The sequence below is a fragment of the Nipponia nippon genome, unplaced genomic scaffold, assembly GCF_047370975.1.
Source record: "Nipponia nippon isolate SJK-2023a ecotype South Korea unplaced genomic scaffold, ASM4737097v1 scaffold_1, whole genome shotgun sequence".
Lineage (NCBI taxonomy): Eukaryota > Metazoa > Chordata > Aves > Pelecaniformes > Threskiornithidae > Nipponia > Nipponia nippon.
In genome coordinates this window covers 76,022,358-76,045,731 of record NW_028262290.1, presented here as the reverse complement: position 1 = coordinate 76,045,731, position 23,374 = coordinate 76,022,358, and the positions used below count along the sequence as shown (strand labels likewise).

The 23,374-nt window shown below is 46.7% G+C and overlaps 1 protein-coding gene across 4 annotated transcripts in view; it reads right to left on the bottom strand.

Moving 5' to 3' along the window:
- The window catches only part of GRB10 (growth factor receptor bound protein 10), a 148,388-nt gene extending 129,650 nt beyond the window's left edge, over positions 1 to 18,738 (bottom strand). Inside the window, exons 1-2 of one of the 4 annotated variants that reach the window (XM_087760071.1) lie at positions 18,601 to 18,738; positions 9,649 to 9,731 (exon numbers count right to left, since the gene is read on the bottom strand). The gene's annotated coding sequence lies outside the window, so the exon portion shown is untranslated. Of the gene's footprint in view, positions 1 to 9,648; positions 9,732 to 18,338 lie in introns of all 4 variants that reach the window. The other 3 variants (XM_087760055.1, XM_087760077.1, XM_087760062.1) reach the window with 3 other exon arrangements.
- Between the last annotated feature and the right edge of the window lie 4,636 nt (positions 18,739 to 23,374).

The window sequence follows — 23,374 nt, the reverse complement described above, 5'->3', positions numbered from 1 at the left end:
CTCCTTCCCTAGCACCCCACACGGCCTGTGCACAGAGAAATTCAGATTCCTCTAACTCGCTTCCCTGAAATCTGAGCGATCTAATAGAAGGTGGCAGCAACCAGCATCACCAAAAATAAAACCAGAGGGAAACTACTGAAATGTAAAGTAATGCTTTGTTTCAGGCACTTAAACGTGCAAGTTATTTTCACTGTACTTCTCGACATAGGAAAGCAAGCAGCAATAGCACATTTCAGGAACCACACTCCCTTCTCCTCTGTCCCCAGTAGGCGAACCAGGGGAAAAGGGACCATCTTCAAACCAGCCCCTCGGCTCCTTGGCTGCCCAGATTCACCCTCGCTGCCCTTCCACGCAGCTTGCACACTGCGACGGGGAGGGCACCGCGTGGCAGCTCTCGCCTCCCACTCCCTGCCTTCTAGGAATTTCCCAAGCCACCACTGGAGGATTAGGAGCTGTAATGCTATTAAACACTGCAATATCAGAATCTGAACTAAAGCACACAAAGTCTGCCTTAAGAGAAGGCTTTTTTAAAATTTTTTTAATCTCTGGAAAAGCATCTAAGGAACACAGCAAGGAAGCAGCATCAAAGCTGGCGACTCCGTAAGCAAAACAGCAGTTTACTTGCACATTGCAGCCTGCCTGCTACTTCAGGTTACTGATTGCAGAGCAACAAGTTATTCTCTCCCTAATTGGGTCCCAGTCTAAAATAGTCCCGTTATTTTTAGTATAGTACTTAAGTATCTGAACTGTGCCCTGTACTGCCAAAGCTGGCATGCGTCCCTGGCCATACCAGGAATTCCGATATTAAACAAGAACACACACGCCACATATCCAGGCCGACTTTTTTTCTCCTGCGTTGTCTTTAGTGGGTGACTTTAAAGACTTTAAACACTAACAGCCAGCCAAAAATGGCACAGGCTTATACACTAATTCTGCATTTAAAGTCTACCAGCTACTGTGCGACAGGACAATCAACCCAGCAAGGAAAGCACAAGGGTTGCGATACCACTGATTAGTTAAAGAAAGAGACAGTCACTTTGCTCTTAGCAGGGTAGGGCACAGATAGAAGATAAGAACGGGATTATTTCACCTCCCTTTTGCTTGTTATGAGTCCGTACAAGTTCTGGGGCACTGAAGGAGAGGAGAAATCCAAAATGCGCACTGTAACTCATCGCTCTTCTGTCCCCTTCCACGCTGCATGTACACTATGGATAAATTTATACTAGTTAAGAAACAAAAGGCCTGTGTTAAATATGTTTACACAGACACACACAGAAGGAGGATTATGTAAGCTCTGTCTAACAAACAATATGCTGCTTCTGCAGAAGAAATCAGAGATGATCAAAGCAAGGCTTGTGCGTGTTTCCAAGTCAGTCTTCCCACCTTCCATCAAAGGGGTGACAACCGTCCTGCAGCATGCTAATTCTGGAGCACAGAGAGCAGAACAAAATCTGAAATAGCCACAGGCTGCTCCAACAAAGACTACCTGCCTCCGTGAGCTTACTGCCGCTTACCTTGCGCTTTCATTGTAAGCTTGTTTCTGTTAGACCAGGAAGAACGAGTTCCCGTGAGGAATTTACTCTGCCCTTTCATCAAGTACTCTGCAGAAGGGAAGTCAACTCTATGAAAGAGCTTTCAAGACAAGATCCTAACCTGAAAGACGGCTGCCAGCCAACAAAAATTTGTATTACCACTAGACCATCTGTTCTTGAAACTGTACATTCCTTTTCAGAAGGGTTCTTATTTTGTGAACAGTATTAGCATTGTTCACTGTCTCCGCTCTGTAAACATCCCCTTATCCAACATGCTTCTAGATCTGGTGGTGACACAGGACCAAGTCTCTAGCTTATCATATGATTATCTAGCCATTTTGCATTCATCGGTATATTGCAATATTTTCTATTTTAAACTAGTCTCAGACAGCAGCAGGAACACTGTATATAAAACCTGACATGGCTTCTGAATTATGCCTGAGCTGATCAGGGGCATCGACTAAATGATGTTCTCAAACCCAAATCTGACAAAACCAGCTGAGGTGAAGATTCAACCTTCTGGCATTTTCCCATTAGCTGTTTCAATGGGTTGATTCTGGATAAAAAAAACTCACCTTTGTATTTGAAGAGAGCTTTCTGCCACTGACTGTTTGTTCTCTCTCATCTCCAGTTTTTAATTGGTTTCCAGTTAATCCTCAGACCCAAGAAGTTTAAGTTTTGTGGTTGCCCATACAGGACGAAAAGCAAGCAACAATTAATTCTGCTCCCTTGCTAGCTAAAGAGGTCAAGGAAAGTCCATTCATCTGCACTCCACTAAAAGAGCAATAGCCTGAAGACAATTATTGCAATACCAAAATAAGTGAAGGTGAAGCAAGAGACATCAAAAATATCAAAAACTCATTCTGTAATTCCACAGCAATAAAATAATGATTAAGGGAAAGGTCAGTCCACTCATGACTTTCTCAAGAAAGCTACAGGTAACAAGGCCAAAACAAAAAAGAAAAAAAAACACCTTAATACTAGTGATGGTAGGACAGAGGGGAGAAGGAAAAAAAAAAAAGGAAAGCACAGATCAGACACTACTTACTCTCAAATTTGCTGGTTTTCATGAAATTCAGTCATGAATATGCTGAACAGTGTGAGTTTTTCTTAAAGCTTCAAACCATTAGCAGTTATTTTTGAGAGTTCATAGAGAATTGACAAGGTAACAGAGGCTGGAGAATGGCAAACACTGATATCCTAAAGAAGTGGGAGGGGAAAGGAGTGGAAAGAAGAACCTGAAGAATGATAGCTGTTGCTTATTTGCGTGTGGATTGCCATTAAACCCATCTGCTAGCACCAAGAAGAAAATAAGAGATCGAACTCAACAAAACCTGACTGTTCATGGATAAGCCAGGTGAAATCAACTCAGCTTCCTACTATGGCAGAATAATATATTTTAGGAGCATAGAAGCAACAGACATTGAATCTTGACATTAGCAAAACTATGTCAAAAGATTTAAACCACATTCTTATGAAAAGTTAAGAAAACTTTGTCATACAGTTATCAATGCAAATAGTCATCTTACCGCAGATTTGAAAGTGACTGGATAACTGCACTGACTTACCACTTGCTTGGAGTCAGAAAAATTGGAAGATTCACAAAATACCCTGACATACAGAATAACCTCTGCAGAGATCTGCCCTGGTGCCACACTGTTCTAATACTAACGATCTAGATAATGAAGGAGAAAGTGACACTCATGAAACTTGGGGAAGCTGCTAACTTAAAGCTGCCAGCTTGCTGGAAGACTGAATTCAAAGCAAGTTTTAGTAACTGGAAAATTCTTTGTTGAGAAAGAGGCAAATACCATACAGGAACATACAGAGGAACATATGTGAGAATCATGAAGCAACAGTTCTGTTCTACTCGTGGCTGATACAGCTTCCAGCATGACGCTGTATCCAGTCTTCAGCAAATTTCAGAAAAGATCAACTGGAAGGAATCCAAGCAAAAGCAACAGGAACATCACAGAATTAGAAAAACACGACATCTGGGAGGAAAAAAGAGAAAACAGAATGAACTGGAGCTCAGACAAAAGATGATAAAGTAAGGGTCGTGATGGTATCTTTCAAATATGTGAAAGCCTTCTGCAAAGAAAGAAGGAAGAATCTGTTCTCTGTGCCCACAACTTTCAGAAGAAGAAACAGAAAGGTTTAAAAAGCAACAAAGAAGATTTAGGAAAACATCACTGGGTGGAGTGGCAGGGAGGGTGTGGTGTGAGGGCACTGGGGAAAGAGGAAAGAAAAACACCAAGTCAAAATTGCTAAAAGGAAAAAAAACCAATGAGTCAACAGACAGAGTGTCTCGGGAGTACGCGGAGTTTCCCCATCACTGTCACCAAACTGCCGTCAAAAAACAACACAACGGGACTTCAGCTTTTCATTGACTAGCTGACCTCTCTAAAGTCTCCTCTCCAGATCTACCGCTGTGCTACAAGAAAAGTAAGCTTAACGTGGATGCGTTCTCTCCTCTCTTTCTTACAAGGACATTACCTAAAGCGAGAATACCAACAAGCTGCATGCCAACTGTAACCTTCAGAGCCAAAATGTCTTTAAAAAAAACCCACCGCAAAAAACAACGCACTGCAAACCTTACATGTTAAAATATCTTTTAAAAAAGTCTAACCCATGTACTTGCCTCTGTTGACACAAGGCTCCAACTATGTCCTAACACTACAAACAAACCAGAACCTGACAACAGAGAGGCACGTGGCCAACACCCTGCCGAGAGCAGCACCAGGAATTTTGTTCTCAAGTCTTGCTCTGGAGGACAAATAGCAGAAACATCACTTCGACTCCAATGTCTTGAATATTTTTATATGCTTAACCACAATCTATGAGCTGTAGATCAAAATCTTAAGGTTTCACTGGCTGTCAGGTTTTTGAAGGGTACAAGGAGGGGAGAAATTACTTTTTCCAGAACAGCATCATCTATACATGGTTACCCCACCACAATTAACTGAAGTCAGTAGTCTAAGGTGCAATGCTATCATTCTGCAGCTTGGCATTAACACTTACTCTACTGAGTAAGTGCAAGCATCTCTGGAGGTTTAGGGAAAAAAAACCCCAAAACCTCAATCCCTTCAATTTTTTTTTTTAGGTCACAGATTGTGAGCATTGAGCTGTACCCACCAGTGTATTCCAAACTGCATTTGCATTTGTTCGCACCTCATGTAAAACCTCAGGGAGCATTTACAGGAAACGAACTCTGATGAGACATAACTGCAAGCATTATCATCTTATTCAACCAATTTTCTCTCCCCACTTCCCCTCCCCACACACCACAGTTTGGCCTCCACCATTTGCATCAATAGAAGTAGCTGGGAACAGGCATTTCACAAATCTCCCAAATCCACTACTCCTGGGTACAAGACTTATTTTAGCCTTTAACCATGCAACTGGAAGATATTTAAGCATGCCACAGAGGCTTAAGGGAGGCTTTGGAATTGCATTTGCTTTACATCGTACAGTGTCAAAAAGGCAGTCATTTGCCATCTTTTCTTGAGTATCCCAGAGCAAGATGCTGATGCAGGGATAAATATTTATAAGGCTAGTTCATACAGTTTTCCTTAAATCTGACTAGATCTAACCCCCTCTTGTTTTAAGAAGTAGGAATTACATGTATAAATATCACAGCAACAGCAAGGAGGATCTAAGAGTTAAGATCGGGTTTCTATGCAGGGGAGGGGCCCGCTGTGGATTTACGGGATTAGCACCAGTGCCCTTCCCTCACTATCAGGAATGACTGTCCTCTCCCCACTTTGCATCTTTACAACTGCAGATACTGGGATCTTGGAGTACGAGGCTGACAGTCAGCAAAGACAAAGCACTAGTCACTCCTAAAGATTGACAGGGCTGGGAAATGAAAAAGAAGGGAAACTAAAATTTTTTTTTAAAACATAAAATCAATAGCTGTAGACATTTTAAGTCAAGATAGTTGAGCAGGCATTGCCATTTCATGGACTTCAGACACACCACTGTTTGCATCCAGAGCAGAAGCATTTTTGCCTCGCCATGTGGTAAACCCTGGAATCCCCGGCTGTCCGAACGGCCACCAGACCACAGGACATGGCAAATAAACATCTACTCAAAAGTGACACTTGTGGTTTAGACCAGGACTGAAGTCAGGCCAAGTTTTAGATGTGAATTAGCTACCTGTATCACAAGTGGGATGTTTACTATGAATTGTGGTATAAATACTCAGTTCTCTCCCAATTTTTTTCTTCTTCCTAACACTTCCTCCACCTTTGAAGAGGCAATCGTCATCTCTGAGAATTTAGTTTCCACGAGCTGGGACGTGAAAGCGAAGGCAGAGCAACATAACCAGCACATGGACAAGATGCAGCCCCCAGAAACAGCAGGCTTTTCCCATACAGATGCCTGACAGCAGCTCCAAGAAAGCGTTAGCATCGCTCCAAAAAGATAATCGTATCAGTAATCATTTTCAGAGCCATGATCTAGCCATGCTGTGAGCTAAGACACTCCCCCACCCATCACATCATCTTCACCGGGCCGGGGGGGGGGGGAGGCACAGGGAGCAGCCGGCTTTGCCGTTTCTCTCCATCACACTAGAAATACCTGCATAACTATGGACATCAATTTGACTCCTCCTCCTCTCACATTGCTGAGAAGTGGGAGCATTGGAGGGCGGGGAATCAAGTCAATTAAAATGTTGACAGTTGTGTCAATATTGCCCTTCTTTGTGCCTTCTCTTTTAGGCTCTCGCCACATCTACCAAACTCCCTCCTTTAAAGTAGCTTTCCCTCTCCCCTCCCTTTCCACCGCTGCAAAACATACACATGAGCAGAGAGGTCACTTAGAAAATGTCAATCACATCCTCAAACACAGACTGGAATGGTTTCTAATCTTTCTTTTACAGTAAGCATCACAATAAAAAAAAAAAAAAAACCAACCATTTTTAGTTGGTGTTCATTTACATCCAAAATCCAGGGTAAATGTATATTCTTACTTAAATTTCAGGCCTTCAGTCTGTATTCAGTTTTTCCTCCCTAACAATGGGATGGCTCAGTCCTTTCTTACAGGATGCAAAAGGGCAGTGAGACTTTGCAGTGCTCCCTGGTGGAAGATGACATCGTAACTCCAAGCTTTATTGGTTAGGTCAGTTTTAGGATATAGCTACTTTGGCCGGCTCTGCTTTGGTTTATACAAATTCTGGTATTTCTTCATTGACCAGACAAATCTTTAGGGAGATTACAGCCATGCTGCAAAATCGTCTTCATTGATAAAAAACACATTTGCAATCCAGGCCGCACTAAGGCAACAAGGTTGTAAACAGACTCTTCTAACAAAAGTGGCAGAAAGTCATTAAGATTCATTTAAGCTACCTAGAGTATTTGGTTAATTTTAAACTGCTAATGAATTTCAGAGGGAGCATCTCAGGCGAAAGTCACTTTTGATACAACCCTTTCAGTCCACTGGTTTTCTAGGGACCTCATTCGATGTGGCTAGGGTGTGAGGTAGCACGAGTTATCCCGTTATAGCAGTACTTTTAACAGGAGCCCAGAAGACCACAGGAAGACATAACCCGAAGCTCTCCCCTCCAAGCCCCTCAGCTCCGCACATGGCCACAGCCCTGCAAAGCTTCCACGCTACCACTGAGCCCAACAGCCCCTGGCCCAGCTTGGAACCACGGCTCCCATTGCACGCTCCGAGACGAACCGGCCCCGCACACATCACGACGCTGAAAGGCTTCACGTAAGGGTGAAGCCTTCAATGCATGCAGGATGTGGTAGAGAAACCCTGGTGTGTTTTTAAGGAACTGCAGAGGAGATATGCCCCACTCAGGTGCCATGAAGGGGCTGTATAATATAATAAATACTGGTTTAGTGAGTGGAGTATGTACTCTGACTGTAAGTTTCAATTGAAACCATGCCGGTGATGCCCTATCTTGACCTGCAGAAGGATGCTTGTCACCCCAACCATGAGAAGCAGCACATTCTTCCTTTCACCTTTTCCCTCGTCTTCCCAAGCCACATAAATAGTCAGCTTTATCTATGGATCAATCATAAGGCCTATACCAAACTCCAGCATACCACTGAACTATGTCAAGGCTCAAAGATCCTTCATGGGCAAGTCTTCAATATCTGTAAGATATTCCAGAAACTGTACCATAGACACAGTCTCTACCATGAAAACCTGCTTTAACTCACAGCACCAGCACAGTACATTAACACAGCGCAAAGCACAAGTTGCAAACTGGTCTTTCTGCAAGATCACCACTCTTTTGGCACACCCTTTCAAGACGCTCCCATTTCTACTTTACAATACTGGTGCTCACGACCAATTCCTTCTCCCTGTACTTAGTCACCAATGGGGACTTGTGGCAGTTGTCACAACCCTAAGATGCATTCACCCTACCCACCCCCAAGAGAGAAATCGGGTATTTGGGTAGCCAGGAGGGGAGACAACATGGCCACAAGGCTGCTGGGAGCAGAAGATGATATTGCTGAAGAAGGAGCTGCAGGGAGGCAGCCCTGGCCTCAGGACAGGAGCAGAGAAAGCCGCTTTGGGAACCTCTGCTCTTTCTGCATAGCAAGGCAGGATTTAGACAAGCTTGCAAGCTCCTCACACAAAGCACACACTTCCTTGCTTGGCTTCAGAATTAAGAATTAGAATTGCAGAATTAGAGGATATTGGCAGGAAGAGGTGAACTAAGACCAACTACTGGATGAAAACATCGTTGCCCACACAGTGCAACGATTTATGGCTCAACCATAGGTTTAGGCAAAAATTCACTTTGACCACACGGCCTGAACGTAGATCCATACTCAAAACATTGACTTTAGACAAGCCGCAGCTGCGCACAGGAAGAAAGCTTCAGTCCCCACACACTTAAAAAAAATAAAATAAAATAAAAAGTCATCCCATGGATGCTTCTCTGGCTGGATGAGTCTTCTCTGAATCACTGCCAAAGCCAGTACAGATACAACACGGCTGAAGTCAAGCGTATGAGTTGGCCAGATATCCTGAGAAGAGGAAAAAACTTGGCATTTGTATGCTACCATGTTAGCGTGCCCATAAAATTACTTCTCATTCATTACTTCCTTCACCTCAATAGCCCAAAAACCTAGTACAGCTATGCAAAGCAATTGAAGCATTACAAGTAGCATCTGATGTAAAACCTGAACTTCGTTCAGCAGCTGGTATAGAGTGCTCCAAGTAAAACACAGGGATGGGGAGAACATTTAATACGCATTTTGTCACTCTCCAAATGACTCTGCAAAAGACAGAAACTGGTTTTAGACAGAGGCAGACCACTGTAATGGAGGCTCAGAAAAGATCTCTTCCTCAGTCCATCCAAGAGTTCACATCTAATAGAGTTGATACCCAGACAGAAAGACTGAGCTAGTCAATTAGCTCAAACTTTTTTGTGTTAAAATTACAGAAAAAGCTAACCAGAAATGTTTCTGAAGAGAAATGCCAGTCACTGCTGTGCAATCCAGAACCCAAAAACCCGAACTCCAGGTCTTCCCAAGCTCTATCTGGTAAAACGAAGGACAGCCATGACATGTCACCTTGCCCCTAAAATGATTCCACATTTACCATAGGCAAGAATAATAACCAAAATTACTAAAGAACTTATTTTGGTTTTCAGTTTGCAGCATGGTTGGTTCCCACCCCCCCAGCTAAAGCCTTTAGCAAGGCTGAGAAATTTGCAGCTCTATCCAAGGCAGCCCCTCAAGAGCCACAGGACTTCACAGACAAGATCTGCCCAACAGCCACCAAGACCATTTCCTAGTAGACACAGGAGCAGTCACCTCTAGTGCCTTTCTTTGACTTCGGCTATAGAAACCCCCCTTGGTCAGAGTGGAGCGGCTGAACCAGCTCACAGGCAGCTCTGGGACCGTGAGACTGGGAAGAGCCGAGATATTCCAGGAAAAAACGTTTCAGCCGGTAACTGGCCTGAAACAAGTATGTTTTACCACAACGTTTCAGGGCGAGTCAACCAAATCTCCAGTGTTCCTCATAGCACTGTCATAAGTATGAACAGCTATTATTTCTCATAACATGAGCAATGATGGATTTATTACCAGTTACTTCCTCAGTTGCTCTGGTTTATGATGATCATATAATAAGACACAGCTATACATACCTTACATAATCTTCCAGGGGGAAAGCTTCTTCAACCTCTTCACATTGCAGATTTCTCACAACAGAAATTTGTAGTTCAGCACTCTAAAAGGAAAAATTGACTTGTATCACTGATGGCTGCACACTAGCTGTCTCCCTGAAACTCTACCGAGAGCTGCCAAATTCACCTGATAAGCTACTTCACCTCACCTACAGAAGTGTCACCTTAGCTCATCTGAATTTTAAATGAGACACCCGGGGAACAAACCTTGCAAGGAAGAGCTGGACTGTTGGACATGAAGGGCCCCAGAAGCTCTCAGAGACAAATACAAGAAAAACTAAAAGTCAGGCTGTTACTGCACAGGACTCCTTCATTCACTTCACTTTTCAAAACTGCCCATTTTCCAAGCACCCATGAAAACTTCTCCCACTGCTTGGAAGAGGAGTTGAACAAGTAAACCAGGATAAATCATACATTTACCAAAATCAGGTAAAGCTAAGACTAGCAAAGCATCTTGCAATGCCATTCTCCTACCAAAGACCATATCACCAGTGCTATTTTCCAAAGGACACCAGGGGAAAGCAGGAGGAGGGAAGTTACTGGACCACAACTCAACCAGGTGTTGCAAGCGTCATCACACACCTGAACTCATCCTGTCATGCACAGCATCAGCTGCAACACGCTTCGCAACACTCCTCTGACTTTCCATGTGTTAACAGTGTAATCCACCCTTGCTAGCAAGGAGCTCCACAGAGATTTTTTCCTGACCTTTTTAGCATCAGCTCTAGAACAAAACATGCATGCTGCATGCAAAACAAGCCTGAGTGGACAGCAGAGATGCCAGCAACCCAAACAGCATTTGCTCTGCACTCCTACAGCTCATCTTGTAACCTCCTTGCACAATTCTCCTGAAGCCTCTTAGAAGAAGAACCCCAACGCCTCTTCCAAAACCTTCCAAATGTTAAATGTCATGACTACAGGTAACTTTATAATAGTCTACCAGTAAAGAATAACAAAAGCTATCCATTCATGAAAATCACGTATGATCTGTGACATTCTATTTTGATCATTTCTAGAGCATAATAATGGGCTATTTTGATTGCTTTCCCCTTAGATGGCCTTCATTAAAAACCATCATTTAAAAACAAAAACTAAACCTAGGTGCCCAGCAGCCAGGGAGGAAAAACAAAACAAAAAAAAAAAAAAAAGGAAGCTTTCAGCCTCAACTTTTTGGACTTTACAATTCCTGGAATGAAACATTTCATCACAGGAGAAAACAAAACAAAACAAAGAGACGTAAAGTTGGTAAGCTCTTTCATAAAGTTGAAAACACATGCATTTCTGTGTTTAGGTTACAGATGCTGATGGCAAATCTACCTCTAGCGTAAGATTTAGCAGCAAGTAGTACTTTGTCCTCACAACTGTGCTGCACTGATACCTTTCTCTTGGAAATTGTTTTGTTTACTGCACTCCTTGCTGTGACCAAGTACAGTAACTGGAACATCACAGTTTGAGCCGGACAGGAAAAACAAAAGCAACCTGACCCACCGAGAAAGCATCTGCCAGCACTTGAGCCCTTGTTCTGCAAAATATCAAGGCTTGAATTCTGACATAATCCCCTGACATCTTGGGTGATGTCAGCACGAGCAGCTATTAGAATGAAGAATGATCACCCACAAGACATTAATTCGGGAAGAATCAATGGCCTTGCAATACATATTTCTCCCTTAACATCCTCCTAAATAGACTTTAATACATTTGAGCTAGAAGGGAAAGCAGGCCTTTTAAGAAGGGCTTTGGCACAAGACAAAAATATCACAAGCTTCTGAATTTTTAGCTTTTCCAGCTCCTTGAAGTTTAATTCCACACTTGTGCTTTGATATAATAAAAGCTCCTCATTCCTTTCCAAGGATGCTCAGAGCTTTAACAGTACACTAAGCAAGACCAAGCTACAGATTCTACCTTCCCCCATTCCTTCTCACCCCCTCTCCCAATTCCCATTTAAGGGGAGAGAACGTTCTCCTATCTGAATCTGTACCTAGTAGTCTGGCAGAGACGAACACCATGGGAAAGAAGGTAAGAAGAAAGGGGGGGGAAAAAAAGCCACAAGAAAAAAAAAATCACTTCCCCATTTTTATTTCAGCTCTTGAAAGCCTCCGGTCTGATCCTTTCCAATATATAACTGTCTTGTCCTACTGTCCTCCATTAAAATCAAGACCTAGGAAAATTCTCTAACATTATTTCCTTTTCTAAAGGATCTAAATCCCTGCTGCCAGTTAGTTTTGAAATCTAAAGCACTCTAAAAACATATGAAGCATGCACACAGAGCCCAGTTGCAACTCCCTGACCAAGAATATGTTTAAGTGTCAAATTGTTCTGTAAGAGGAGCATCTGCAGTGAAAGATATTTGGGTGACATTTCAAGGATTCCCTTCTACATGGTTTCAAAACCAAAATTAGCACCTGAAGATGACCTAGAAATAAAGCTAATGAAAGGAAAAAAAGAGCTTCTGAAAATGTAGTCTGTGCTACAGACCAACAACATGAGTTAGGACAGAGCTGCAGCCACTTGATCAAGTCATCAGAAAGGCAGAATATAGATCCCAGGCATTGAAAGAAGTTTCTAAGTGTTCATCAAGTGCTAATCTCCACCATGAAAAGAGTCTACGGACTTAGAGATTCTCCCTGCTTATTGATTTTCTCACCAGGGATGCATAATGGAAGAATGATGCTGGTGTCATGGAGTATTATCCATAGGCTCAGCTTCACAGCAGCCACTCAGTTTCTCCAATTTCTCTGCTGACACAAATTCTCCAGCAGTAACCGTGAAAGGAGCACAAGGACCACGCTCCAAAGCTTACTTTGTGAACAAATGTAGACATCCCCACCACTGCTCAGCAGGAGAGCTCCTTCCCACTGGGCTATAGGTTTATTCCAACGGGATGGCATGGCATTTCCTCTACGGTTTGCCTGCCAGGAAAGTAATTTCCTATTTTTGTCCTGTTGAGAACTAGTAGAAGCTGGCATTGATGAAGACTGGGAAGAATCAGAGGCTGGTTTGCTAGTGGTTTAACCAAACATGTGTTTACAATTACCCCATTCATCATGACCTGCCTGTGTAAAACTGCCTTTTTGGAATTTGCCCATGTTCCTTGGCTTTGGCCTCTGAAAAAGCTGCAACAGACTAAGAAATACATTGTTTGAATAGTACTGCTGGAGCAACAGGACTGTCCCATAGTTAGTATTGTAATTATTAATACAACTGTCGGGCATGAAGATCAACGTAGCTGCTCAACTTGTTCCTGTTGGCCTAAGGATGACAGCTTAGCAGCAGGAGGGCAAGATAATGGGAAAACCTCTTGCAGTCCTCCCCTGGAGTCCAACAAAAAACACTACAGAAATAGGACACTGCGTTTCTTTCTCAGATACTCTATACTATCTGCCCACAAGAAGAGAACGCAGAGACGGTCACGGTGTTCCCAGTAAACTTGTCTAGGGCACTAATTGCCTCTGCATCCAAGGGCCATGACTATCACCATAGTCCCAAAGCTCTTTCCAGAAGTACACTGCACAGTATGATTAACGCTGGCGACTCTCCTCACCCTCTCCCCAGTTCTCACTTCAGGAAAGAATAAGCAGAGTCTGTCCTACCTTCATGTGGTAAAGGGTAAATTTCTCACTGCTGATCTTTCTCCAAGAAGTCAAACTATTCTAGCAAACAAGCCTCATCCCATCGTACCCGAACCAGCACAATCACAAAGCCAGCAGTCTTGAAAGCTTCACAGAGCTCCAAGAGACACATTTCGCCTCTTTTCAGCGCCAGGAGAGCTCATTTCTCTCATTATCAGTGTGGCAGACTTTGATGCCACGTACCTAGATTATGCCAGATCAAGTCTGGCAATCTACAAGCTTGATACAACCTGTAATTTTACTTTAATACCATACATCAGAGAACTACACATTTTCCTCTCCCATTTTCCTCTCTCCAAAGTTATCATTTGATACCCAGAGATGTAATGACTTACCAAAAATGACTTATCGAAGGTTTCTGAAAGGCTTCAGGAAGGAAAAGGTCCCTTACACTAATTTACGGTATTAGTCACATACTGTATTATCCATGCTGCTGGAAAAGGTCTCCTACACTGCTAGAAAGATCACCCACTTAAAACAACCAGTCTTCATGATGGCCAGCTTTTGCTGTAGCCATTCAGGAGTGGTCATCTGCATCTCCCCATGGGTTAACTAACTGCGACGCAATTAGCAGGTTTCATTAAAAGCTCTCTTGGCTTGTAAACGAGCATTAATGTTGGGTTTTGAAGAACCCACGTGATTCATCCTGCCTATACTTTTGTTCAGTCCACACTTGAGTCTCTGGTCCTTTCCACTGTGGGTAGCTTGCCTATAAAATCGCAAGCAGCCACATAGCCACCGCCTTCTCCTAACAGAAAATGACTCACCCAGTGCTCAAAACCTCATGCTTTCGTGAGAGTGTCTTCCAACAAGTTTTACAGTTCACTGGCAGCACTGGCTCCTCACCATTAAACAGAAGTCGCTGATCTTTTCTACTACAGAGACCAGGAAAGACAGAACTGCTCACAAGGCCACTACTCTGAAATACTTTCAGTCCCGATAGCCGCGTCCATTTGCTCTGCATGAACCAATCCATCTGCGACTTATGAAAGACCCTAGGAAAGCAAAGAGGGAGATGAGTTTTCAGGCAATGGACGGACATCAGTGTGAACGTGAAGATCTCTTAGAATGAGAGTTTCAGGATAACTTGGCACCGGTGGTGACTCGCTTCCCAAATCCTTCAGTGCTCCTATACACGTCGCGAGCCCACAAGCTGCTAGAAACCACAAACGACACCATTTTCAGATGAACATACCTATATGAAAAACGTAGTGCCCGTCTCACATCAGGTTATCCACTGAAGAGACACTGGCCATGGAAATAAAGCATGCCAGCAAAGGGATTGTAGGTTATATCCAACCAGGTCTCATAAAGTCAGACTATTATGGCTGCTCCATCACTGAAGAAATAAACAGTCCATCTGTAGACAGGATGCCTCAGCCTGATCAACAGTTTTCTTTTATGCTGCACTCATAGTGGAATCTGGCTTCCTTGGAATCGTCCTCCCCGCATCCAAGATGCGACAGAGGAGCCGTACTGAGCTAATGGGAGAACTGCTGTTCGAAAACATCACCCAATTCAACAGATGGCATGAGAACAGGAAAGACCTGGCACGGGACGGGCTCAGAAGTGCACAGCTCAACAAGTATAAGGAAAGAAAAGTCAATGAGGTGACATCTGTTTGCTTGATAATATGATGTTCCATAACAACCACTGATGTGGGAGAAAAATGATGGGAAACAAGACTACTTTGCCACATCCAAGTTTAGGCTGCAAAGTGCTCTCCTGACCAGCAGGCAGTGCAAGGATGGCAGAACTGTAAATGAAGTTCAATACTTGTAAAAGGGTTCCTTGGCAACCTCATTCCCCGTAATTCCTAAAAAGATTGTGGAGTTTCACCTTTTAGGAAAAGGATCTCCATTCCTAGATTTCCCTAGGTGAAGACTCGCAACTGGTATATTTTGGACATGCCCAGGAGCAGGTCCAGTTTCCAAGAAAAACAATCCTAACTTCTTAGCCTGCTTTCCTACAGAAGGAGGCTTATGCAATCACACTGTAGCCAAGCCAGTTGGCACGTTTCATGCAAGCCTGACAGAGGCAGAGGTCTCAAGAGTTATCTTCCTTGTTTGTGAAAACACTGGGCCAGGTGGGTACACGCGAGAAAGGCTGTACTGGGAGATGGCATCAATACCCTCATAGGTTAAACAAATCCAAAGAAAAGCAGGCTTCCTTCGTCTTAGTTTGGACAGAAATGCTGGTTTAAAAATGAGGAAAAGCATTTCCCTCAACCCCACTAATAAAGTTCACGTAGAGGTTTAGCATAAAAAGGCCAGCAGAAACTGGTAAGGTTTTTGCACCACGGTGTTTGCTGTCCCCAGTGAAATTTTTACCTGAGCAAATACTTAAGCGCATCCTAAAAATGCGTACCACTGGTCATCAAAAGGCACCCCCCCTTCATCTCTCCCCCCACCCCAGCTTCCAGGTCTCTGAAGAGACACCCAAGTGCATGCTGCCCACCACCACCCCCAACTTCCCAAGACAGAGCTCAGCTGTCAAAGGAGAAGTTTTGCCTAGAAGTCTGGCCTCATTCAGCACTATCACTGTAAATCTCCATCACCGACGCGTACGGGGGCATGGCAGAAGGGAGGAGAGGAGCGACAGCACGGTCCCACCGGGTGTGACGCTAGCCAGGAGCCCCCCGGCTAGCCCGCTGCCGCCGCCACGCACGCCCAGGGAAGCTGCCGGTGCCTCACAGTCTAGAGGGACATCTGCTCATTCGGTGCTGTCAGAAAACAAACTCCCAGCGCAACACTCCCATGCTGCTGGCAGAAGCGGCGTATGACCCAACTATGCCTCTCCCCTGCCAGCTGGGAACTCCCCGCCTTGGAAGGATCTCTTCGCCAGAGAGATCCAGATACTTTTCGCCCATTTACACCCCGAGCGCAGCTGAGAACACGACCAAAGATTTCTGAAAAAAACCTTTGTGACAATTCTTGCTGGAGTCATTTAAGCGCTCACAAGATAGAGGGCTGCAAATATTTGTTTTATTCACAGAGCACATGGTATATGCTTAAGCAGAACTGAAATGCAGAGATCCATTTTGCATTTAGGCAGCGCTTTTGGACTACATAATAAAAAACACAGGAATATGCTACTGAAACCCAGGTGTGGCTGTATCTGAGGATGAAGGCCAACTCACACAGCGGTAAGGGAGGGGATATTTTGATTAACAAAACCAAGGAAAACCATGGAAGTACCACAAGATCTTTAATATGGAGCCAGAGCAAACAAGACCTACTTCAAGAACAAATAAAGCCCAAGTGAAGAAAATAAATCAGAGTATAACATGGTAAAATGATCACTGGAGGCAAGCGTCAGGGTCTGCTGCTCTGTCAGTTTACCGTATGCAATAAGGCTACCAAACATTGCTCTTCAGGCTTTGTTGTTTGCTCTAGGTTGTGCTGAATTTTAAAGAGTTCGGCTTTAGAGGAAGAAAACCCGAACAGCCTGGATCTTAGCACACAACTGTACAAAGACAGCCAGAGGAACACGGCTCTGGAACAGCTCTCCCTCTTCTGCTCCCCTGTGAGGCAAGCCCTGCAGACAGACTAACACGGCACGCAAAGAGCATCCTGCTGAGCCCCTGCACCCTTCCCCAGCCCCAAAACGATCACGAACCACAGCCAGAGCTGCCATTTAAAGTTTCAAGCATATTTCCTTTTTCCATGCAGCTCTTCTAATCTCCGTGCGTTTGTGGTGGGTTTTTTTAACCTGTCCTCGTAACTCACTCCTTTTAATCCTAGGATTAGCCTTGTTGCCCTTCTCCGTACCTTTTCTAGAGGTTTAAGTACAAGTAGTCTCTAGACGCAGGAACAGACTGAGTTGGAGCGTTAACACGTCCTTGCTATACATCCTGCAAGATCTTTGTTAAAATGAGTAATTGCTCGGCACCTTTATGAGGCAATGCAATTTGAGCTGTTCCTTAGAAGCATAACTTGGAGTGGTACCTACTGACATCCCTCCTATCCCCCTATCGCTTCCCCCCCAGCCCCAAACTCATTCTTCTTTAGCGAAGGGGAAAGCAAACGACATTCTTCGGGGCTGTTTCAGAAAACCTGATCAATGCTGCTTTGACATGCCAGCAACACATGTTCCCGTTTCAACAAACGAGAACGTTTCAGGCAGACCACCACTTCAGATGGAGCGGGGCTCCGGGCTGCTGAATCAGCACTTTCCATCCCGCTGGCAATACAGAGTTATGCGACGCTTCAAAGGAAAGCGGGGGGAAAGGGGGAAGGGGGCGGGGGCGGGGCGCTGGCACTTCAGCAAGAGAAGCGGGCAAGAGGATTTTGCAGGAGTTCATCTGCCAAACCAATTAACTGCAAACTGTTCCTGTAACGATGCCACCGTTTCGGCCCCGGCTTGCAGCACCACAGCGATACAATGAGCGAGCCATGCGTGCGCCGCTCTCCCCGGCGGGGAGCGGAGGCAGGGGAAACCCACCGCAGCCCCCCGGCTCTGGGTCTCGTTCCGGGGCCAGCGCGGGGCTCCCCGGCGGGGCCGCGGCCGGCGGCGGCGCGCAGGGCCGCGCTCCCGCCGCGCTCCCCCGGCGGCCGGCGCAGCCCCGCGCAGCGGACGAGCAGGAAGGCGGCAGCACGCCGGGGTGGCATTTCTGCGAACCGCCCGCCCGCAAACGCCGAGCGGCGGGGGAGGGGGGCACGGGGGAGTTTCGGCGGCCCCGCCGGCAGCTGGCGGGGCAGGGCTTCGCCCGCTCCCAGCGCGGGGCGACGGGAAAGCCCGGCTCCCGGCACCGCTGGGGAGAGGCACGAAGCGGGCGAGCGAACACAACGCGGCAGGGAAGCCCCGAGCCGGGGGAAAGGGCCGCTCCCCCGAGCCCCGCGGCGAGCGGCCGCCCCCGGGGGCTCCCCGCCGGCCGGCGGGAGGTGGGCGGCGGGCGCTCCCCGCGGGCACGGGGGGCTCGCCGGCGGCCCCAGGAAAAGGAAGTTTGCTCTCGTCCTCCTCCTCCTCCCACCGGCCTCCGCCACCCAGGGGCAGCCCCCCTCCGCCCCCCCAGCCCCTTACCTGCTGGGCGGCCGGCCGGCAGCCTCCCCGCCGGGCGCCGCGCACCCGCCAAGTTTGGGGCGGGCGCAAGGGGTCGAGGGAGCGGTGGTGCGGGGAGGGGGGGTCCTGCGGGCGGCGGGGTGGAGGGGGCACGGGCGGGGGAGGGCAAGCTCTCGGAGCCACGCGCCTCAAAAACAGCAAAAAAATTAAAAATTAAAAAAAAAAAAAAAGAAAACGCAGTTAAGCAAGCAAGCAAGCAAACAACCAAAAAACCCAAACACACCCAGCGGGGACGTTCGCGCCTCCGCAAGGCGACCCCGGGCTGCGGGAGGGATCTGCGGAGAAAACTTCTGCCCGCCGCCGCTGCTGCCGCCGGCTCCCGGTGCTAACGGCGCCCCGCCGCCGCGCTCTGCCCCGCGCCCAGCTGACTCCCGGCGGCGGCGCCCGCCCCGCCCCGCCCCGCCCCCGCCGCACGCAGCCGCAGCCCCGGCCCGCGCCCCGCCCGCCGCCGCCGCCGCCGCCGCGCCGCCGGGGGCAGGGGGCGGCCGGGAGCCCCGGCGGCGGGGGCGGGCGGGCTGCCGAGCCCCTGCCGGGGCGAGGGGGGCCGGGGGCGGCGGGTCGGGGGGCTGCTGCGGGGCTCGCCGCCCTCTGGCGAAAGCTCGCCCGCAGGTAGCACCGGCGCATTGGGGGGGGGGGGGGTGGGGGTGGGAGGCTGCGTTCTCTTTAAAATAAAGCCAACGGAGCAGCCAGGGGCTCCTGCAAACGCGAGACACCGTGCGTGGACTTTTTCTTTAACCTCATCTGCCCGCCGTGTTCTCACCTTCCCCCCCCCCCCCCAAAACAACCCGGGGCGGTGCGGGGCTCCCCTGCCTGCGCTGCCGGCGGCGAGGCGAGCTCCCCGGGCCGCTCCTCTCCCTCGCACAGCGCCCCGGTCCCCCCGCGTCCCCACGCTGCCACCCGCGCTCCTGCCGCTGCTGCGGCGTCCAGCTTCTGCGCCGTGGGACCCTCGGCGTTGCGCTCTCGGGATCACCAGAGCTTGACCGAGCGGTCCTGTTCGCATGCAGCTTGCGAATAACTCGGACTGCAAAAAAGCTCTGTCAGAAGCGGAGCTGCACGCTTGCCTAAGAGCTACTGTTTTAAAGCACGCAGACTTCAACGCAAGCCGCTGCGCCGCAGGAGGGGGGGAATATTCTGTTCGCCAGGCGCATAAAACACCTCTCCTGAGAAGTGGCCAGCACTATAAAAGGAAATCAAGGAGAAGCGGGAGAAATCTCTGGATTTTTCCTCCTAAGGCAGATGCGTGTACGCTAATGGGAGCACTGCGGCTGAGCGCCCGCGCTGAATGTATTTTGAAATGTAACGTGACACCTTCCTTGCTCTCGCTCTTTCTTCCTCCGTGGCTCTTCTTTACTGTATTTAAAGGAATTTATCAGCCCGCCCTCTCCTCTCTGTCCCCACGTTTCCATCCCTGCTCTGATCCCACTCTGTCCTCGCCACTCGCTCTCCCTGTTCCACTCCTCAAATCACCTCTCCGGTTTCCTCGCGCCTGCCGCCGCAGCCTCGCGGGGCCACGTGCCGCTCCGCGGCCTGCTCGCTGCTCGCCCGCCTCGCGCCGCCAGCCTCCCCGCCTCCCTCCGCCATCTCCACGGCCATCTCCGCTTGACGCGGGGCTGAGCGGTGCTCTTCAGCCTGTCAGCACCGCGGGCGCCTGTCCCTTCGTCCTGGCCCAGCCCAGCCCGGCCCCTGGGGACCTTCCTCCACGCACCGCCACTTCTCAGCCCCGAGCTCGCCCCTCTCTTCCCACCGCTGGGCTGGCCTGCCCTGACTTTCTGTGAGCCATCGTTCACCCCTGAGTGTGCATTTTGGGGGCATCACAGCCCCACGTGCTTCCATAAGAAACTTTCTGCACGTATAGACCGTAGAATGACAGAGCAGGCCAGCTTGGAAGGGACCTCGAAAGATCATCTGGTCCAGCCTTTCATGGGAAAGGGAGCCTAGGTGAGATTATCTGGCACCCTGTCCAATCGCATCTTGAACACCTCCGGCGATGGGGACTCCACCACATCACTGGGAACGTTGTTCCAGGGGATGATTGTTCTCACTGTAAAAAATTTCTTTCTTACATCAAAATGAAATATCTCCCGGTGCAACTTGTACCTATTACCCCTTGCCTGCTCCCTGTGGCTCCTTGTGAAGAGAAAGCCGCCGTCCTCTTTGTAGCTGTACCTGGAGGATTTGACCGGGGTTTGTGCAATAGATGTCCGGTTCTTGCAGCTTTCGCAGAGCCCGCTGCCGCGGGCACGGCCGAGGGCTTCAACACACGCCTCTTCTGCATACTGTTCAATGCTATTTGCCCTCGCACATTCTTTAGCTGCGCCGTGAAACAGTTATACTTTGTCATCCGTAGTATTTCCACCCTAGAATATCGGTTTACAGCCCGGCGTTACAGGGTGTCCTCAAAAAGCGAGGAGTGAAAGGAGAGAAGTTATATAACGGGGCCGGGGCTGCAGGGCCGGCGGCCACCCGCAGGGCTGCCTGGCAGGGATCCCCGCCTCCCAAAACGTCCCCCTTCTGCCCCAAAAGCCCTGCGACCTCAACCTCGAAGGCACTTCGCACCTTGAATCTTGAAACCAGAGACCAGCCTTAGGACCGCGGTGTGCTGCATCCAGCGCCGAAGGGGAACTGGAGGGGTAAAGCCCAGGTATTTTCGAACCACCACGCAGGCGGCTACCTGGCTGTCTCCCAGCATGCTCTTTCTTTAAGTGTGCTCACTGTTTCTCTATATAAGACTGCTGATCCACCAGTTAATCATATTGAGTAAGTCCCTAAAATTAACTTTTAAATTATTAATGCATGAGAACATATCCGTTTGCCATGTGCATTATTTTAAAGGATTACAGTGTGTACGCTGAGTGCCATTAACGTTACATTTTGAAGACAGTAAATTGACTTGTATGGAAATCAGAAGAGTTGATGGATTCCTCTACAAATGCCTTTGACAATGATAAAATGTTCAATTGGATTATTATTAAGCATGTGTCTATACTTAAATTTCTTTCTAATACATACAAAAATCAGAGACTGCCCAAGACTTGATAGTATAATATTTTTCATTTTGTGGTGGATTAAAAGAAATAGATACGCATGAGTATTGAAAATACTCCTCTGACAAATAAAAACACTAGGAAAGATATGTTTAGTTTCCTAGGCTACAGCTGTGTCGTTCAACACAAAACTGTACTGTCATAAAATTGTTTATCCAAAATAGCACCATTAAAATTGTTCAACGTAGAAGTAGCAATGCATCCTTTCAATGGCAGTGAAGGACATACTTATGATAGTCATCTTCTTTTCCCTTAACTAACAAATCTCTGAAAAAACCCTACAGTATGCCATATCATGAAAATAACAGCCTAAAAAGCCAATTATTTTCTCTAAGGAAAAAAATGTTGTCGTTTTCTGCAAGAAAAACCACACAAGAAATAATGATGGCAATAATGCTCTGCGACTGTGTAAACATTATTCCTACTCCAGGACTGTCCTAAAAGTAAAGGCAAACATCAGCGCAGCAGCCTCGGTGCCTTCAGGACTTCTGTGGAAGGGGATTGTGCCCAAGAGAAGTTTGTCCCAGCTCCCTGTTTTCTTATTCTTTGCGTGGTCGAGGTTCAGGTTAGAGAAGACTGATTCCACTGACCTCTGATGGACGAGCTGGTGAGGCTCCGCGGCCGCGCTCAGGGGGATCAAGGGCGCTGGGGGAGAAGAGGACGGGGCGTGCAGTCCCCTCCGAGCTGGAGAGGGTCTTGCTCCCCCACGGCTACCGAGCTCAGAGCCTGTGGTACAACTGGGCTTAGGCTGTCATTTTATTCTCCAATTTGCTACTCTCAAAATATGAGGGAAGCCTGGAAAATGCCCTCTTTGCCATTTTTACTCCTCAGAAAACTTACATTAACCTAAGTTTCTCATGTGTTAAGGCTTCAGAAACAGGTCTGAAATATAAGCAGAATATAGGCATTTTCTACCTATTTAGTGCTACATCAAAGACTCGGGACCTAATAATAAATGGCGGTTAGAGTTCAAGTACAGTGGACTTGGTTTGCTTTCCACTGAGACTTGAACTCTGCAGGGTGACTTTCCTTTTTGGAACTTATCCAAAGGACACCAAGCTCTACAATTCAGTTAGCTCCAAAAGAAAAAAAGGTCATTTTAAAGTTTTATTAAGTTGACTAATGAAAACTGTCTAGTAGATATCATGTTTTCTTTAGAAACATCCTTAGATTTCATATACATTCGGAGAACGGGCATAATTTTCTTTTTTGTTATGTTGATTTAGGAAATGAAAATCCAATAGCAGAAGATCTGAAGATGAGAGATCAGAATCTGGCCACTGCTTTCATTCTCAAAGGCACTTTCATGAAAGTACTATATGAAAGTCGGCATTGAGCATCATCTTTAACTAGTATAAATGCACTGATAAAAGACTTCAGTGATCAAAAAAGGGTCAACATGATCATTGTTACCTAGTAGATATATAGGCAAAAATGCTGACCAACCTTTGAAATGGTAATAACTTTCTTTTGTCATGGACAAGGCTTTTCACCTTAAATAGACAGGAAGTCTTCTAGCACATTAGAATTTTAATAAGGCCTAATCTGGAACAAAACCAACTCAATATTAATATTTCTGTTGCTTTTACTGTAGTTGAAGCAAATGTTTCAAATATTTTTAAAAGCTATCCAGAAAAAAATAAAAGAAATCTTTTTAATGTCAAGACAGGGGGGGAAAAATATTCTCCTTCCTTTCTGTCTACATCCTTTTCCATTATACTTATTTTATCACTGTATGGTGGAGATTGAAAGCTGAAAGGGGAAAGGAAAGTGCTAAGAAAGAAACTAAACATGTTTATAAAAACATTCCCTAAATATAGCTGTATGAGCTAAAGGATGCATATTGTATTTCAATATTCACCAAAAGCCTGACATTTTCAAAAGTTTATGTTTTTCCCCTAGTATTCACTCAATTCTGTTTTTACCTGACCCAGCAGAAACTCTAACAAGTAC